Here is a 13,772-nt window from a genome sequence, read left to right on the forward strand (position 1 = left end):
AAAGGGCAAATGCTCTTTTAGGCTCTATTAACAGAAGTGTCCCCTCCAAATCCCATGCAGTGCCAGCTCCCCTCCACTCTGCACAGGTGAGGCCTCACCTGGAGGACCGTGTTCAGTTCTGGGCACCACAGTTGAAGAAAGCTGCAGACAAGCTGGGAAGGGTTTGGAGGAGGGCGACACAATGATCTGGGGACTGCAGACAAAGCCCCGTGAGGAGAGACGGAAGGAGCTTGGCACAGGGGTCCTCAAACTATGTCCCGCGGGTCAGATCCGGCCCACCATGCCCATTTAACCGGCCCGCCACAGAGGTTTTGCACTTGCTGCACACGGGCATGCGTCTTGCTCACACGGAGATCATTTTGGACTCGCTCAGAGAAAACCATCTCCACGCGAACAAGCTGCTGCCTCACCTCATGCGCCCCCCTCCCCCCGCCGGCACTGCCATGGCAGCCCGTGCCCACTGGCACCTTTCAACTGGCCCCCTGTTGAAAAAGTTTGAGGATTCCTGGTGGCATGTTTAGCCTGGAGAAAAGAAGACTGAGGGGAAATAGGATAGGCCTTGAAAGGCTGTCACAAAGAGGAAGGGCAGGATCTCCTCTTGATCATCCCAGAGTGCAGGATGCAGAGTAATGGGCTCAAGTGGCAGGAAGCCAGATGCTGGCTAGATACTTCCCATTAGAGCAATATAGCCAGTGACCCAGGGAGGCAGTGGTCTCTCGCATCCTGGAGGCATCCAAGAGGCAGCTGGGCAGCCACCTGGGAGGGGGGGTTTCACTCGGAGTCCTGTCCTGAGCAGAGGGTTGGACCCGATGGCCCTCTGGCCCCTCCCAGCTCTGCTATTCTAGGCTTCTGTGATTTGCCCACCCTCGGAAGTGGGATCTCTTCTGTCTCCAGACAAGCCACAGGTGAGAGGAGAACAGCCACAACCTGTGGCATGACCGATGCGCATCTTCACGGAAGAGCTGGGGCTTTTTCTGTCTCAGCCTGCAGAGAACTGCACCCTCAGTTACAGGGCAGTAGTGGGCACATAGGTAAAAGCAGCCACTCTGGGGGTGCAAGAGCCAGGTCTGCGCCCCACCCCCTCCCGTTCAGAGGAAGGCTCTCGGCCAGGGCTGCCCTGGTGCAGAGAGCACGGCTCGAGACTGAAGAGGGGCAGTCCCTGCTTCCCTGAAGCTTTCCCCTTCATCCCAGAGTATTCTGCTGCTTCTGTGCTGATGGAGAGGCACTCTGCATGTGCTCAAAAAGCTATTTTTACTTGAGGCCACAGCATGCTCCACCCCCGGGGCCCAGCTTGACTGCAAAGGCAGGGTTGTCATCCATTGGATTAATATTGTCCAAAGGGTTTCTCCCACTGCCCCCACCCCCCGCAGTGCTGTGGGGGAGACAGCGGCTGCAGCACTCCTGCTCAGCGCTGGAACTTGCAGCAAAGCAGGGTGGAAATGGCTGCCCTTGAGTGGGCAGCCACGTGGCCTCCTTCGAGAGAAGTGGCGTCCTGCTTAAGTGAAAAGCACATGCTTTAGCACACCACCCTCTTTCCCCTCCCCCACTTTTCTTCTCCCGTGAATCACTGCAGATTCAGAAAGGAGAGAGACTCTGTGCACGCAGTCCTGATACTCAGTCCGAGGGCCACGCGCTTCCCGGCCTCTGCTGTCTCTGGTGCTCGACAAGTGGCTGAGGATGCAAGGAGCGCCCTGCTGGAGGAGAGCAAGCCCTGTCCTGCTCAGCCGACCCACCGCCCACAGGAGACCTGCCAGCACGACAGGAGTGCCTCTGCCCCTCCCACCCATGTTCCCCAGCAACTGGCATATATAAGCACACTGCCTCTGATACTGGAGCTGGCATCGAGCTAGTGGCTGTGGAGGGCCTCTTTATCCATGAATTTGTGCAGCCCCCCCTTTTACAGCTGTCCAAGTCGGTGGCCATCTCTACTCCTTGTGGCAATGAGTTCCACAGCTTAACCACAGGCTGTGTGAAGAAGAGCAACACCCTTAGAACAGGAAGCACTTTGCTGAACCTACCGTCTCATCCAGCATTCTGTTCACACAGTGCTCAACTGGCTGCCCTGAAGTAGAACATGTGTCCCAACAGCAGGTACATGCAGACGTGCGAACTCTCACCTGGCCTTCTCCTCCACAAATTGTCTAAATCCCCTTTAAAGCTGTCCAAGTTTGTGCTGAGCACAGAGGCCGCCTGTAGGAAGCGCGCCCTATATCCTTCAGGACCAGGCTGTCTGCTGCTCAGTGCTGCTCCTGATGCTGTGACTGCCTGTGTCGGAAGCGGAGAGCAGAGGGGAGTGTGACCCACCGGGATCAGGGGTCCTTGAAGGGCCCGTGCTTGCTCTCAGCCACAGGGAAAAGGCAGTCCCACCTCAGTCACATTGCGGATCTGCTTGAGAAGGGGAAGAAGGCGTGTGGGGCCCTTCCGAAAACGCCCAGGGCCCCCCATGTCCCAGGGCAAGAAGCTTGCCAGCCAGCTAAGGCCGAGCTGTGTCTATCCTGGGTTCTTTAGGAGCCCCTGTGAATTATTAGATAAAAGGAACCCCACAATGTCCGGCAAGAGTCAGCATTCACATTCTGATACAGCTACAGGGAATTCGCCAGCTTTACTGGAACCTGGCAGTTTGCACACAGCGTGATGGCGAGCCAGGGCTTGTTACCTTGTTCATTTTTCCTAAAATGCTCAAAGGGAAACCCCTCCTGGGCCCGGCCTGGGCTGCAGCAGTGTCCTGTGTCTTGTACGGAGCTGCAGCATGTGGAAAGGGCCTTGCCGGGAAGCTTCCTGGAGGGGTGAGCAAGGTTCTTGCACTGGGCATTGGTGGGCCCTGGGGCATGGCAGGAAGGATACAGCCAGGTGAAAATCGGTGCAGTGTTGGGCCACATCGGGCCGGTTTGCAGGGGAAGCTGTATGAGGCGAGACTGAGGGAACTGGGTCTCTTCAGCCTGGAGGAGACTCTGAGGGGACCTGTTGGCGACATACAGGTCTGTGAGGGGGTGTCACACGGAGGTGGGTAGAGACCTCCCTGCAGAGGAGGGCAGGACGTGCTCCAACAGAGCAAAGCTCAGGAAACCAGGGTTCCATTTAGATGCCAGGAAGTACTTCCTGATGGTTAGGACCCTGAGGGTATGAAATGGGCTTCCACGGGAGGTGCTTGAGGCCCCATTGGTGTGGATGTTCAAGGATAGGCTGGACATGCACATGGTGGGCATGTCATGAGCAGAGCCTTCTGGAACCAGGGGCCAAATTAGATGGCTTGGGAGGCCCCTTCTGACTTACTCCGTTTCTGTTTCTATGTTTTTGGTGGGATGTGAGCAGTACAGCTGAGTCCAGCACAGTACTGGCTGCTGGGGTGGACAGAGTCTTGAAAGGGACTGTGCTGGACTTTCCTTATGCAGGGGAAGGAGACCTTCCCAGGAAAAGACCCTTCATCCCCCTGCCCCACCCCCACAGTCCTTCCTGGGGTTCCTGGTTCCCTTCCAGCCCCTCCTCGACCAGCTCCCAGGACCAGAGTGGCATTTCTGGTGAGGGCCAAGCCGTGCCTCCCTCTGGCCATTCCTTCCTTAATATACGAGTAGCCCTTTGCCTTTCCTTTCCGCAAAGCTCCCCAGCAGCCCACACATGAAAGCCGCAAGATCGGACCAGGTCCGCCACAGTAAATGCGACACACACGGCCATCCTGCTGGTTGGGAGCCACACCCCCCCGAAGGGCCATCCTGCTGGCTGGGGCTGATGGGAGCAGAAGGCGAAGCCAGCTAGAGCTTGGAGAAAGCTGGCAGGGCTGTGCTGTAGTACTTCTTGCCTGCGTGGGCTTCCTGAGGGGATCCAGGGAAAAGCGTGTGCCTTGGTGAGCCAGCCTGTGGGAAGTGCCACCTGAGTGACTTGTGCAGGGCTGCACAGGCTGTGCTAGGTGGGGAGGGGGACCAGCAGCCCCTCTGCAGCAGTGGCAGAGGGTGTGGTGGCCAACTTCTCCAGGGGTGCAGCCTTGGGCCCATCCTGCCCTCAGTCGAAAGCCCGGTGGCGACACAGGCATGGCGCGCATCTTCGGCAGCACGGCAAGCACTCAGCACCAGCATTTCACTTCCAATTAAACATCAAGATTCATTTGCAAGATGAGTCAGGACTGCCCTTCAGAGCAAGGGAAATGGGAAGTTTTATAACAGAAAGAATCGTGTCTGGTTTATGGGGCGTGCATAAAATGTGGGCAGATCCAGTCTGCCTGGGAGGCAGAGATTGCAGGAAGTAATCATTCATGATCGGCACATCTCTACTTCTGAGGAGGCTGTTCCCAACCTGCCAAGCCTGTTCCTGAAACCAGGCCTCCCTCCTGGCCTCCCCTTGCCATTTAGCATCTCCTGATATGCCCAAGGCCCAAGGCCAGCATGCCTGGAGGGGTCGCACACCGCACGCACGAGGGCAGGCCATGCGTGACGCTCCCTCCCTCTGCATGGGGGGCACGCGGTTGCCCCTTCCCCTACCACGTCTTTGTCCTTTGGCTTGGACGGCCTGGGAGGAGACCTATCTGTTCTTCAGTTTCTGCCCACTTGCTGGGCCACGTGGAATGCCTGCTGGGAACAGTGGTACCCATGTATTGGGTACATAACAATGTGGGGTGGGATAGGATGGGAGGAAGAAGTGGTCCCAGCAAACAGGAGTGAGGAAACTCTTGCAGCCCAAGGGCTCAATTTGATTTAGAGAAGCCCTTGAGCGCTGCATTCCAGCAACAGAAGCCAGCCTATCTGAACGGAAGGAATGCTTTTCCTGCCTGCTTTCTGGAACAGGGCTGCGGGGGGGGGGGGGGGGGGGGGGCAGCACAACAGCCAGGAGACCAAAAGCCAGGGCCAGAGCCAGGGCCTCGACTGACCTTTCTGATATACAAGGTGGAATTAGAGACTGATCTCCTTTCTGTGTGGGCCTGTAACCAGGTGGGGACAGGGCAGCTGGGAGGCTGCCCCCTAACTTTACTTTGCCCCCTATCTTTTTTAATTAGCAGTTGACAGCTTTGTATTTGAAAGGTCTGCCTCCACCTTCGGCACCTCCCCAGCTCCTGAGCCTTGGTCCTCTGTGAGGTCAAAGGGGCTCGCTCTTGAAAACAGGGGTTGGGATTGCAGCTGGTCAAGCTGACCTTTCAAATTTGCCTTCTCCGAGCTGGCACCCTTCAGGGTGTTGAAGTGCCGCTCCCAGGATGCCCCAGCCAGCAGTGCAGTTCAGCACATCTGGAGGGTGTCCACTTGCGGAGGACTCAGCCTCGGGAGTCTCCAGCTGGGACAGGGGAAGCCCCCACCCTGAATCACTGGAGAGCGGCTGCTGGGCGGCCCATGCCAGCAATATAGAGCTACCCTCCCACCAGGCACCACATGAGACCGCTTGTTCTGTCCCTGGGGCAGGGCTCGGCACCGGGTGGCCTTCCAGTGGGACTGGTGGATGTTTGCAGATCCCTCCAGCCTCCCCCCCCCCGCCCCTGGCGGCGAGATCAAGCTGGTCTGCGGAGGCAGAGCGCCTGCCCTTTTCGATCGCCAACACGAACTCGCAGCGGCCGCCAAAGGGCACGGCGGCGGCACTCTGCGTATGCTCAGCGGTGCCCGTCGCCCCTCGCGCGCTCCAGCGGGCCCGACCGGTTCCCCGTCCGCCCAGCCGCAGCGACTGCTGACGCGGGCGGCGCGCGGAGAGGGCTGCGGAGGGTCTCGCCGCCTGCTGGGCACCATCGCCATCTTCTGTCCCGACCTGCCCGGATCGGGAGCCCCGCGCCGCGCCCAAGAACAGCGCGGCGGGCGCGGCGCAGCAGCCCCCGCAGCGCCGGGATGAGCCGCCTGCCCCGCCCCCGCCCGCCGGCGGCAGCGGCCCCGATCCTGGCTGAGCACGGAAGGCCTCCGTGGGGCGGGGGGACACCGAGCGGCGCCGCAAGCAGCATGCGCCTGCCCGCCCCGTCCCCGCCCAGCTCGGGCGGGCTGCGAGCGGCGCGAGGGAAAGCGGCGGCGGCGGCGGCGGGGCGCCCGGTCCACCCGCGCGGAGCTCCTTCCAGGTAAGCGCCCCACGCCGAGCCGCGGTGGCCCGCGGCCAGCCCGGGGCGCGCCCGTCCCGCCGAGCGCGGGTGGGGACCCGGTGCCCCGAGGCGGCGCGTCCCGTCCCGTCCCGTCCCGTCGTCCCGTCCCGTCCCCCCCCCCGGGGCGGCGCTCCGGGCGCCGCGATGCGTTCCGCCGCCGCCGGGCGATCGGCTGGGGGGGGGGGCCGGGGGGGGTTTTCCCCGGCCCCGGAAACCCCCCCCCCCCCCCGCCTCCCTCCCCGCGCCCGCACGCCCCCTGCAATTTGTGCGCTGGCTCGGCAGACTCGGGACGCGGGGGGCACCGCCGGCTGCCCCTTCCTTCTGCCTTCCAGACCATCCGCTGCCAGCCTGGATTCGCTTTCCCCGCCGGCCCCGACGCCCCCCGCCAAAGGTCCCGGCCCCTCGCCCGCAGCTCGCCGTGGGAGCTCGAATGTAATGCAATGAGGATGGCGCTTTTTAATGGGGGCGGGGCACTCGGTTGTTGTAAGGAGAACAGTTCGGGGTGATTACTGCTGCTTCTCCGGATTCTGTAATTAATTCTGCATTTCATTACAAATAGCAGCAAGAGCAATCTTGCTTCTGGCTGAGGTCAGCTCTTGGGCGAGGGTATGAAATACAATTAGCGAATTCCTGAATTCGCCTGTCTCCCTGCTGCTCGCCCTCCCCGCCCGCGGGTTCCTTGGCCGGGCTGCCTTGGGAAAGAAAGGGGGGCGTGAACCGAGGTGCATCTGAGGAGCAGAGGGTGGCGGTGGCAGAGAGCCGCCTCCGACCGGGGCTGACTGGGGCTGCTGGAAGCTGTAGTGCACCCGCCTGGAGGGCTCTGCGCCGGGGGCGCTTTTCTGCTCTGGCGCCCGCCTGCCTTCCCTTCTGCAGCCTGCCCTGAGCTGGTGCCTTTTGCGAAGGGGATCGTGGCCGGCCGGGCGTCATGCAGGGTCTGGAGAGCCTGTGCAGAGAGTCCCGGGCGCAGCTGTGGACTTTGGCGGTGGCTGGCGGAGGCGGCTCACCGGCCACTCCTGTGGCGTGCAGAAGGGCGGGCGCCCGTGGCGTGCAGGGAGCCCCCGTGCCCAGTGCTCGGGAGCACGCGGCCGTCGTGGCCCTGGGGGCAGCCGCGTGCCACCTTCCCTCCGCCAGGCACTCCCCTGGGCCGGGCCAGGGAGGGTCCACTGGGCCGGCACTCTGGCTGTGTCTCCCAGCGGCCGGGCAGAACAGGTGCCTCTGGGGTGGCCAGACTGTGATGGCCACTTGCCGCCCTCTCCCGATGCTCCTCGGGAGCTGCCGGGGCTCAGAGGTAGACTGCACTGATCGAGGAGGTTCGCTTGAGCTGTGCTGGCAAGGAGCCGCTGGCCAACGAGTCCTTCATGAAGGCCTGGAAGAGGCCCTTGGGGCTGCGCTTTCCCCACTCTGCCCCCCTGTGCAGGGTGAGCACCTCTCCCGGGAAGGTGAAGATGGGCATCCCCAGAGCTGCAGCTCAGGCAGCTCTTGTCTTTTCCAAACAGACCAGCTCATCTGTCAACTAAGAATCTGCTAAAGCCGGAGCCTGTTCCTGCTGAGGCAGAAAACAAAGCCCAGCTCTCTGCCCACGACGGCCGTGCTTTTTCCTGCCGGAAGAGGACCAGCAGCGCGCCCTTGGCCAGCCTCCCCCAGCCTGATGCCTCCCGATGTGTGGCACTAGCTGGCTGTGGATGCTGGGAGTGGTAGTTCATCACAGAGGGTGGGCTAAGTGTGTTTAAGCTAGGCAAGGGGAGCATCGTGGGGCTGGCCCTTGGGCAGTTGCCACAACCCCTCGGGGGCCCACCCTCACCCCCCCGACGTGAGCCAGAGGCACCAGCCGGCAGCCCCAGCACTGGGGCCACCCTTGCTATGGCAGAAGCCTTTCCTCCCCCCAGCAGCCCGTGTGCCCAGAGCCACACGCCGGCCACACGGACGCGCCTTCAGCCGGCTCAGCTGGGCCTGCTCTCTGTCTGCAAGTGATGCTCGCCGCCTCCAGTGGGGGAGGGGTGAACAGGGCTGCGCTGACAAAGGGAGAAGGATGCCCCCCCTGTGCAGGGCACCCCCCACCTCCGAGGGGGCCGGCCTTCTGGGTGCAGCCAAATGGAACTGTGCCCACCCCACAAGAAACCTCCCCCAGCCCTTCCTCCGCTCCGTGCAGATAGAAACCCCCAGTGCTTATTAAAATGGTGAACCAGGCCACCACATCGCGAGCAAGACGGTGCTGAAATGAGCAGCAGGCGGATAAGCAGCATGACGCGCCAGGGATGCCCTCGCTTGGCGGCATGCGCGAGGCCCGAGGGAGGGAGGCATCTCGCCACCAGAGCGCTCTGCTCCTCGTGGCTCGTGGCAGGGCTGCGACGCAGTGACGGGGCCGTGTGTGGCGTGCCGGAGGCGGGTGCAGCCCCTCCCTTCTCTAGGGAGGGCCGGGAGGAGGGGGGACGCCTTGGCAGCGGGCTGCTCCCACTCCCGCAGGGCACTGCCTGTGCACACTTGCCGAGGAAGCAGCAGAAAGTTCCCTGGGGAAGGTGGTGCCACCCTTGGAAAGACCCTGCCACCGTCGGTTTTCTTTATTAAGATGTTTATATACTGCTCCTTTCCCATAGGTGGTTTCCGAGGGTTTCCTGTAAGTTGCAAGGCACGGATAGGTGAGGCTGAGATCAGCTGAGGCCAGGCTCTTCTGGAGCACATTTCAGGTCTTTGGAAAGTCTCCCAGGCAGATTGCTTCAGCTTGCAGTGCTCTTCTGACCGGCTGCACCCTCGCTCTCCTTCTGTGGTGGGGGTGGGGGTGCCTGAGTGTCCTGCTCAGCCTTGAGGGCTGATTGCGGAACTGCTGGGTCCACAGTTCTCAGGAAGCGGCAATGATGGGGCTCTCTTCCCACTGGGGCACCCGTGAGAGCTCGGGGCCACAACTTGCAGCCCAACCGCAACGGGCAAACCGGCCCCCTGAGGCCTGGCTGGGAAAGCTGGACTAGAAGTGTGCGCAGGTACGTCTTTTCTAGAGTGCAGTGACAAAGCTCTGTGGGCAGTTCACACCAATTGAAAAGATAAAATCGAACATGACCAGGACTAGACAACATGACAACCCAGCTGACATAAGCCAGGATGAAAAAGCCACGGTTTGCAACCTGTGGGTTCTCTTCATGGGGTGCCTGTGATCTGTTATCTTGGTTGGGGTTAAGCAGCACAATAATCCACATTTCACAACAACCTGTGGCTTAGTGACAACCCATGCTCAACCATGGCTTGTACGTAACTGTGTTGCTTGAACCCAAATATAAGTTTAAAACAAGAGCGAGAAACCAGAATGAAGCACAGAAACCAAAATACAACTGAGCAGCAGTGCAAAGCTTTAAACTTTAGTGGAAGATTTAAAAACAACAGAAACTGAAAGAGGGAAATGCCTAAGATGGTGCTGGAAAGCCTACATCACGGGTCCCCAGCATGCCTTTGCCCAGAGCTTGTTCCACAAGCAGGGGGCCACAGCAGAGAAGCTCCTGTTCTCAGTGGCCACTGCAGGCTTTGGCAAAATGTCCTCTGTGCAGTGGGCACGGGCCCACTTGTTCCACCTGCACAGGAGCACCCAGGAGCACTACCTGAAGCATGCCCCATTCTGCAACAGCGCCCTTTACCGACTTCCTCCACCTGATCACATGTTTCTTCCTTGCTTTATTGGTGTACGTAGAAGTTTCTGTGCTAACTTTCCTCTTGAAATGAAAGGCTCCAGCCTGCTAATGCAATAGGGGAGTGAAAACCAGTGCAAATAACAATACGGTTTCAGTCTCAAGGCATGATAGAAATCAGAAGGTCAGGAACTCACAGAAAGGCAGAGGTGAACAAGGGGCGGAGAAACCTCCTGGAGCGAAAACATTGTTGGGTGAGGACAACCTGGGGCTGGTTGTGACGGGTGAGCGGGACTCCGAAGCAGAGGAGGTGCGTCCCTCCATCCCTCCCAGTCGTTTTTCCATTGCTGGCAGGACATGCCCAAGACCGGGGAGCAGTCAGAGGGGCTCCGGGGGGCCTCCTGGGCCGAGCTGCTGCAGGCAGGCCTCCCCAACCAGGCGTCCTCCAGATGTGCCAAGAGGCCACGCCCAGAGCCAGCTGCGGGCGCTGCTGCCTGGCCTGCCTGCCTGCCTGCCTGGAGGACGCCCACTCAGTGGAGGCAGGCTGCGGGCTTGTACTTCACCTGGAAACCGAGCCAGAGCTTCTGAGCTGGTCCGGATGCAGACCACATGCTCCACGCGCGCCGTCAAGAGTCTTGCTGCTGGATTCGGGGCTGTGAGAGCTTCCAGGCGCTTTGACAGCTGCCCCTCGTTTCTGGTGCCAGGCTGCGGATGCTGCCAAAGCGGTTAGGAAGCCGTCGGGTTGGCGGCTTCCCACTCCCACAGGCCCAGCTTGCCAAAGTCCCCCGGCTTATCCTGCAGAGCCACGGCCAAAGGGAGCCCTTGCCTCGGGGCACCTCTTGGCAGAGCCGCCTGTCTTCATGAGCCGACAGTGTGTCGAGTCTGGGTCTTCCGTGCAGCACCAGCTGTTCAAATCCCAGGCCAAGCGGCTGGAATGCAAGGGCGGAAGAGCGTCTGTGGGTTTTGCCGCTTGCGTGGAAGAATCTCGGCAAATGAAAGGGCCTTTCCCTGGGTCAGGCCTGGCTGGGCCATGCAGAGCGGGGTCTTCTCAGCAGTGGCGCTGGCCCATTGCAGCACTCCCACTCCTGGCAGGCTGCTGGCTTTGTGCCAAAGAGTGCTTCTGTTTTTGAACTACAATATTTTGGATGACTTAATTTTGAATTTTGAATCTGTCTTGAAACTGGTTAGCCACCTTAGGGGTTTTCTTTCAAACAGGAAGGAGAGGTATGAACTTTGGCATTCAGATGTGGACCAAGAACGCCCCTGGAGGGTCCGAGGCAGTGAGTGGTGCAGACAAGCGATGGCCCACGCTTGGGGTCGAGCGAGTGTTAGTTAAACCATTGGTCGTTCTTGAAATGTGGGTTATCGCGTTCTCTGAACCCAGCCCAGATAACAAACCATTGTGAACAACCCAGCAACAAAGCACAGGTTTTCTTGGTCAACAAACCATGGCTTGTTAGCACAGCTGAGTTCAAACAACATGATAACCCACAGCTCAGCAACAACCCACAGTTCCTGCTTCCAGACAGATGTGGTGCTCATAATAACCAACCAGTTTGAGCTGCTGGGCAGTCCAAGCCAGATAGGAAGGCAAACCCATTCTTCAAAGTGCATTTCTGTTTGCTTTATTTATTTATTTATTTAAATAAGTTTTATTTGAGAAATTATAATCCTTAAAAAAAAACAAAAAGAAAACTACAAACAACATCCATCATCAAAAACATTGAGCCCGCTGGGTCAGCCCCCACACCCTTCTTTTTCCATTTATGATAACTTAAAAACATAGTTAAATCTATGCAAAATCCCGTTTCTCCAGCCAATAATAAAAAGATTCCCAAGTTTGATAGAAGTCAAAGTGCATTTCTGATTGGCTACCCATCCCACGTGCATCAGGGACAGAATATGATTGGACACTGGCACAAACCATACTCCCTCTCAGGTTGGAGGCTGGCTTGCCCTGGCCACATATTTGCAGCTCTTTGTCTTCTTTGCAGCCATGCAAAGGGGCTGACCAGAGTGCTCTGCCAGTCGCTGCTTCAGACACCTTTTCTGCAAGGAACTCTGCACATGGTTTGAAATCCAAAATACTAATCAAGGAAGTAAAATGTAACTCACTGTGGGTGCAGTCCTATCATGTTACCCACAAGCTCCTGAACTCGGAGGCTTATGGGTATGTGATGCACAGCGGGAGGCGGCAGGGGAGCCTCCACACCCCATCTCTGGGCTCTGCACTTTGACTAGGGAGGCCTTTTCACCTGTCGAGGCAGCGCATCTCATCAAGAGCGCTCTATTCCTGGCCTCCTCTGATGCCGCCCCTACCAGCCCCTAAGGCCCTTCCCCTCCTCTTCCCAAACTGGAGAGAAGCTGGTGTGGGTCTCTCCGTGGGAGCCACACGGAAGAGTAAGGTGGTGCGCCGGGTGCCAGCAGTACTCTGCCCTCTGATCCAAGGATCTGGAAGACCCTCTGGCTGCTCAGATGCTGCGTGGGGGACCCAGCAGGTTGGCTTTACCTCTCTGCTTCTTTTCTCTTTTTGCTGCATCAAAAGCCTTCTGCCAAGTAAGTTTCCTTGGTATACGTTGAGCAGTTGGCCTCATTTAAGCGTGGTGTTTCTCTGGAATTTCTCCGTAAGATCCTTCCCCGTGTGCTAGACTGCACAGATGCTAGGCTGCCCCTTGTGATCTGAGGGTGTTTCACAAGATTTAGTTAAGTGCGGAATTTTCTGGTTTGGGGAAAACAAAGCTGCTTGTCACTCTGCTTTGGCGAGGTCCGGGCCACCTGGCAGCGCCCTTCCGCACTGTGTGTCCAGCACGTTCCCCAGCAGGGGAAGACTCCCGTGCACCAGCAACTCCACCACAAGTGAAAGAATTCCTCAAGCAAGGAACTGGCACCATCCCTGTGCATGTGCCGTCCGTAATACAATATGGCAGGTCACTGCCCTGAGGAGCTTGCAATCTAAGTAACACACAGGCACCAAAAGAGGGAGAAGAGCAAAATGGAGGTGAAGAACGTGTTTTTCTTTTGGTGACCAATACTTAAGCTAAGTAACTACGGGGAAGCCACTCCAGCCTGGGGCCCTCCAGATATTTGGGACTACAAGACCTATCATCCCTCACCACTGGTTCTGCTGCCTGGGCGTCCGTGTGCAAAAGTTCCAGTGTTGGGAATGGACGAGAGAGTTATTTTTGGTGCGCTTTCTGGGGTCAGGGTTGCCACAACTCTTCCGATGAGGATGGTGAGGGTGGGAAGCGGGCATGTGGGGAACGAGGTGGCTGAGCGGGGAGGCAATTGCAAGGCTGCTGCCTCCAGGTGCGCAGGTGAACCCTGGGCTTGGAAGCGAAGGGAGAGGGGCAAGAGGAGCCCATGCCCAATCTGGTCCCTGCCCCCACGGGGTACCCAGTTAGAGGGTTTGCATGGATCTGGGAGACTCACCCTTCTCCAGAGGGGCCCTCCCCGGGGTGGGGGGGAGCCCAGGGTTACTGCAAGGGAGGGTCTTCAGAAGTAGCTTCCGGTCTGGGTTCGGCAAACCACTCTGTGCATGCTCAGGGACTCATCTTTCGGGGACAGCACTTGATTAGCAGTGAATTGCAAATAACGAGCTTTTTTGCACCAAGGCAGTCTTGCTTGAAAAGAGTAAGAGGGAACCCGGCTCATGACCCAGAGGGGCCGTGCTGAGGCAGGGCCCTGTGACTGCCTCCAGTGAGGCAAGGTGCAGGCACATCCCACAAGGGAGCTTTTGGAACAAGGCTGCTCCTGCATGACCCGCCTGAATCGAGCCCCGCGCACTGCACAGGCAGTGCCTCCCCTGCACGCTGCCACCGCTGCCCGCAGCAGCGAGCGAGAGAGAAGGCGGCTGCCAGGACCAGCGGGCAGTGGCCACTCGCTGCACCCTGACCCATCACGCTGCTGCCACCGGCAGCCACCACAGGGAGCCCAGGATGGGGCCAGACACCGCGGCCGGTCGTGCAGGCGGTGTTTGCAGGAGCATGGAAGGCTCAGGCAGGATGGAGCCCAGAAGGGCTGGTCACACCCCGCCGTGCACTAACGTCCTGTGCACACCAGATGTGTGTGTGCAGGTGTGTTCCCCAGTGACGCCCAGCTGAGAACAACCGCGCTCGAACCTATTG

General features: G+C 59.1%; 1 protein-coding gene across 1 annotated transcript in view; it reads left to right on the plus strand.

The window, feature by feature from the left end:
- Nucleotides 1-5,916: 5,916 nt before the first annotated feature.
- Nucleotides 5,917-13,772, plus strand: part of GPR153 (G protein-coupled receptor 153) — a 29,458-nt gene continuing 21,602 nt past the window's right edge. The window contains exon 1 of the mRNA XM_044419647.1: nucleotides 5,917-6,016. The gene's annotated coding sequence lies outside the window, so the exon portion shown is untranslated. The remainder of the gene's footprint in view (nucleotides 6,017-13,772) is intronic.

The sequence above is a fragment of the Varanus komodoensis genome, unplaced genomic scaffold (genome assembly GCF_004798865.1).
Source record: "Varanus komodoensis strain SLA01 unplaced genomic scaffold, ASM479886v1 scaffold106, whole genome shotgun sequence".
Classification (NCBI taxonomy): Eukaryota; Metazoa; Chordata; class Lepidosauria; order Squamata; family Varanidae; genus Varanus; species Varanus komodoensis.